The following is a 6000-nucleotide window of genomic DNA, read 5'->3' as shown; positions in this document are numbered from 1 at the left end:
TTCATCATGGGTTGGACCATATACCAACAATCTCCCCCTCCAGTCCATGAGGGAGGAATTCCGATCATGACTCCAAGTTACCTGGAGTTCATCCCAACAGTAGCATGCCCAAAGGAAACCTCAGAAGTGCTCAACCAAAATAAACAAAAAACATCCAATATTGTCTTCTCTCTTCCTTCCTTCCATCTCTTAATCGCTTCTATGTACAACAGTTAAGGTTGAGCTAGGGTTGAGATTTTGGGTTCTATCACACACTATTATTCCTCGTAAAATCTCCCTCGAACATTCTCTCTCTCTCTCTCTCTCTCTCTCTCTCTCTCTCTCTCTTACGTGCCACCAAACTTTTGTTGCATGCATTTCCAATGCGGCAAGCATTGGAGAGATTTTTCAGTGTGACCGGTATACGGGATGGTACATCACGTGTTACTAAACAAATGGTAGGATATGTGTGCTAAAAAGTTAATAACTTAAAAAATAAAATTTCTCACAATTCCTATTAAAACACGTGGTATATTACTTGTGTTCCCGTCACAACTAAAAATTTCTCCAAGCATTGATCCTGTGGCAACAAGATCGTCATCTCCATATGTTAACCCCATCAATGCAGCTGAGTAGTACACATTCAGTGCCTCGCTTGTGCTCTCTTGATTACGCCCGTCCCAGAATTCAGTTAACCTCTCATGCCCATGAGTGTAACGTAAACATATCAAAGCATCTCAAACGTGGATAATTTGAGCTAGATTGCTTGCTTCCCAAGTTAATGTTGTGCCTTGACCCGTTTGTTAGTGCGGAAACGAGATTCAGATTACAACCTCACCAAATCACACTCAGTTCAATAGAATAAAATACAAGAAATAAAAACACCGAGTGACACGCCCCGACCCTGATATTCTCCGAATACCAGGACCGACACGTGCTGGCCGACACCCGGGGTGACGAAAGCCATTAATTGATACAAAAGCTAAGAATAAGAAATAAATACGGGTTATGAATTTAAAATACTATGAATTAATAATTTTAGGAACGTGCTCAGAGCATACAACTAAACCTAATCACTAAAAAGAATTAAGATATAATTGAATGAATAAAGAAGTAAGTCCTACATCGAGAGGATCCGAAGATGCTGCTGCGGAAGTGCCTTGACGCCGGGATTAGGTGCCTTGATTCTAAGTCCTGAATGGGGGCGCAAAACAAAGGTGAGTGGACCAAGTTTATGTATATAATAATAATAAAACAGTTATCAAGATACTAACCCCCACAATTTAAATAAATGAAAACTACTAGCATAATAAGTGATGGATTTAATAAAAATCTTAGCATGCCAAAAATATCTTAAAAGCCATATATCGCTGAAAAGCATCGCCGAAATCGAAATATCAAACGTCTCATAAATCGTCTCGTAAACGCGGTGTGCTGCTAGTAAGATCACCGAATAAATATAACTCCCGACCCAATGCCTGCACCTAAGTCTCTGCGCCCGTGGCCAGAGATAACTACCACCTGGCCCAATGCCTCTTCATGTCCCTCAGCCCGTAGCTAGGGATTATTTCTCCCGGCCTACATGCCAACACCAGTTCCTCGCCCCAGGCGGCATAGTGTCTACTAGGTACGCACAAATATTTACGCATCTCATAAATAACCACTTCATAGCATAGATTACCGATCATCGTCTACACTATAAAGAAGGGTTCAAAAACATGTTCTAGCATCCTATCGTCATCTATCAGATAGTCTACCAATTCATGGTTTTTATAGAAAATATGATATATATTAAAATATAGCTCAAAATAGGCTAACAATTAATTCCTCACCAAAACACGAGACAATAATCAATAAATTCAATAAACAGGATTGATATAAATCAATTCACAAAATTCGTAGGCATGCTAATCATTTATGCAATTACTATAAAATCATGTAATTTTAGAAGGGGTCCACTCACAGTACTTAGTTGCCAAAAGCTGCGCCACTAGCGAAGAAGGAAACGTCACAATAATTGCCCCTAAGCACAATAATATAATAAATAAATAAAAGGATTTTCTAAAAGATTTGGGCTTGAATTAAATAAAATAGGGGATTTGGGATTGGATGAGTTTAGGGTTTTCTAAGGTTTTAGGAACCTAAGATTTTGGGTTAAAAGGCTTTAGGGTGAGAATGGGGGTTTGGGCTTTAGCCCAAACACACACACACATACGGCATGCATGTGCATGCATAAGTACATACACACACACACACGGCCACAAAATCACAAAGGCCTTAAGGCCTAAAAAAAAAATAAAGAAAAATAGGGCTTTAAGCCCCTTTTAAAAGCCACCGGCCCAAGGCCATTTAAATAAGGCCCGAGGCCTTTCTTGGGGTTTTAAAATAAACTAACAAAAATAAAAGAAATGGGCTGGGGTTTAACGGGCTTAAGGCCCGAAGGGGAAAGGGGAAGGCCGGATGGCCTGGTGCCGAGGAAGAAGAAGGCCGGAGCTGCTACAGCTCCGGTCACCGGAAAACATGGGTTTGGGCTCCGATCTAAGTACAACCATGAAGAACAGGGAGAGAGGAAGAGGTTTCTACCTTCCAAAATCCGTGACTCGGTCGGAGGTGACCGGAAAAAGCTTCCAAAGTCCACAGTTCGCCGGAAAACGGGTGTGCTCACCCACAACGATTTACGAAGCAAAACCTACGTAGAAAGGGAAGGTTCAAGCTCCTAAAACACAACCAAGCAACAATCTAACAACGAGAATGAGAGATTCGACTTACTTAACGGAAAAAGAGGGAGGGAGGGAGTTCACCGGAGCTTTGCTCCGTGCCGTCGAACTGGCAGAAATAGAGAGTCCTGGGCTTATGGCGAGCCTCTCCTGAGGCTGATAGGGTCTTCGTGAGTCCAGGGGGAGAGAGATGCGAGAGGTTGAGGGAAAGAGGTTCGGGAGAATTGAGAGAGAGCTACGGGGAGAGATAGAGAAAAGAAGAGAGAGAGAGAGAGACCGGGAAAACACACAAAAAATAAAATAAAATAAAACAAGGTGGGCCCCACGGGCTCACCAATTAAGAATTAAAACTATTTTTAAAATAAAATGGGGTTGGGGTGTTTCACTGAGAAATTTACGAGGTTCAGCAAAAACATGCCTACGTCATCGGAGAGATATTGCTCTTCACTATAAGAATAACAGTACAAGTACACATGAGTTAAATCAACATAACTCAATCCCGAATCCCTTGCACACCCACTCATAGAATTTTTCCAAGAGTTTCACCCTACCCCAAGAGTTCTTTCACTAGAATACTTTTCACTCTAACTCTCTTGATTTTCTCTCAACACATGTTCAACCTTTCCCATGGGAGAGCCCGATGCTCCCCCCTTGGATGCTTCTATGATGCTTACTCTCTCACTTTCTAAGCATTACTAAATGCACAAATATTGCGTCTAGTTATAGGCATACACTAGCAACTATGCCAACAAACAAGAACAAAAAGTCTTAAGTTCACATGACATAATTATTACCTAGCCTACCTAGCATGCACCAAAGTCTATACCTAGTCTATAAAGTACGATTTTTCTCCATTTGTCATTTAATGCATAGAAGAGAAAACATGCACAATTGTGTGCAAGCAAACACAAAGTCAAGTCTTGCTTGCTTCCAACTTTGCTTGTGGCAGTCACCATATCTTCAATTGTTGTCAACACATGACTCATAATTACTCACAAATATATGAGCCAAACACAACAATCTCCACCTTGGCGAATACACCATGCAAAAATCCTTGCACCCATCACCAAAGCTCATTGGCCTTACGTACCAGCATACATACCCTGAATCAACCTCATTGGTCCTGTTCCGATTCAGTCACTGCCAATGCATGTGTAGTTGCTGCAAGCTAAAATTCACCATTTAGCTTCAGACAGGATCTCAACACACCCTCGTCTCTTCCAACATGTTTTCCTTTTCTTCATTGTCTGCAACCTGGAAATTCGTCAACGCGCCCGTTTCCAGCAACAACCCATCGAGCCAGACAAAATTCCCACATTTCCTCCTACCTCAGGACCATCTCATCACCTGTGAATCCCATAGCTCCACCTGCTGCAAAACCGCTACAACACTTGAGACTATAGATCACCAGGAGAAGTGTTGCTTCTAGTACCTAGAGGGCATACTCGAAGCCTTATGTCACAAACTTGCTACGACCCGACCTTGCACCGTAGCACTGTGGACCTTTGCCTCCGAAACCGGATTTGAACATGTTGTCTCTCTCAGATCCTCTTTCCAATTTTCTTCCACAATTCCAACCTTGAATAACTTAAGCAGTCTCGTGCCCACCATCATCCATGGTCTCCTTTGTGTATTATTCCACACCAAAGAAGTTTGCACCTGCTCCAAACTTACTGTATCTTTCCATGCAGTAAAGTTTCACAAGGTTCTCGTATGAATCTGAAAGTGAGGTAAGAAGAAAAATGCATTTTTCTTCTTCCTCAACATCAACTTTCACAGTTGATCCAAGCATCCCTGAACACGGCTTCCATTTCTTCAGGCTTCCATTACTCTCCTTTACCAAAAGTAAAATCGCCTCTCCCATTAAACTGCTCAACTGAAAATTCCATGGTGAACAACAAATCTGGACCTGTAACGAATCAAGCGCCCAACGATGCTCTGATACCAATTATTGTGCCTTGGCCCGTTTGTTAGTGAGGAAACGAGATTCATATTACGACCTCACCAAATCACACTCAGTTCAACAGAATAAAATATAAGAAATAAAGACACTGAGAAATTTACGAGGTTCAGCAAAACATGCCTACGTCATCGGAGAGATATTGCTCTTCACTATGAGAATAACAGTACAAGTACACATGAGTTAAATCAACATAACTCAATCCCGAATCCCTTGCACACCCACTCATAGAATTTTCCTAAGAACCTCACTCTACCCCAAGAGTTCTTTCACTATAATACTTTTCACTCTAACTCTCTTGATTTTCTCTCAACCCATGTTCAACCTTTCCCATGGGAGAGCCTGATGCTCCCCCCTTGGATGCTTCTATGATGCTTACTCTCTCACTTTCTAAGCATTACTAAATGCACAAATATTGCATCTAATTATAAGCATACACTAGTAACTATGCCAACAAACAAGACCAAAAAATCTTAAGTTCACATGACATAATTATTACCTAGCCTACCTAGCATGCACCAAAGTCTATACCTAGTCTATAAAGTACGACTTTTCTCCATTTGTCATTTAAAGCATAGAAGAGAAAACATGCACAATTGTGTGCAAGCAAACACAAAGCCAAGTCTTGCTTGCTTCCAACTTTGCTTGTGGCAGTCACCATGTCTTTAATTGTTGTCAATACATGACTCATAATTACTCACAAATGTATGAGCCAAACACAACAGTTAATGAAATCCATCGCCATTGAATAAGCTTGAGGTCTATACTTACTCCCCCATTCTGGATCAATCTTCGCGAGCACCGAAATGGCATAAACAAAGTACCCTAGATGAATTGAGAGAGCTAATTGATGAGTCAATTTCATATTATATATTTTACCTCGTTCTTAGTATGTTTTGGTAGAATTTTGATACTTTGCTTTATATTTTCAATGTACGACATTCGACTTCTTCTTGAGCAAAAAGTGGCCAAATGGATGAATTTTGGAGTGATTCCAATTGGAGGATGTTTGTGTGTCCCTTGGCTTGTTCGTGCAAAAATTTGAGATTTTTATCTAACATTTTTACGTAGTGCAGAAATGATTTCGGTATACGAATCCTCATTGACACCTCTGATTGAATGCCAAGTGATCCAAAAAGAACTTGGATTCAAAACCCACGAATTGCCGACAACGCCTACAAGATCACCATCAATGCTTTTGTACTTCAAATCATTCAAACCAGTTGCAGTACTTTCATCAACAGAGACAAGCTGCAGGTGGAGGGTATGAGCAAGCATATTATCAGATCCCCACACCCCTTCTTTTCCCACTTATACTCCAAACAAAACTGTTTTGTGAAAGCT

General features: G+C 41.0%; 1 long non-coding RNA gene across 1 annotated transcript; it reads right to left on the bottom strand.

Moving 5' to 3' along the window:
* Window positions 1–992: 992 nt before the first annotated feature.
* LOC139187954 (uncharacterized) lies at window positions 993–2004 on the bottom strand. Its single transcript, XR_011570994.1, has 2 exons — window positions 1943–2004; window positions 993–1173 (listed from the first exon to the last, which is right to left on the bottom strand). It is a non-coding gene; the product is annotated as an uncharacterized lncRNA (long non-coding RNA).
* Window positions 2005–6000: the final 3996 nt, after the last annotated feature.

The sequence above is a fragment of the Malus domestica genome, chromosome 09, assembly GCF_042453785.1.
Source record: "Malus domestica chromosome 09, GDT2T_hap1".
NCBI lineage: Eukaryota > Viridiplantae > Streptophyta > Magnoliopsida > Rosales > Rosaceae > Malus > Malus domestica.
This window is presented reverse-complemented; position numbering and strand designations above follow the sequence as displayed.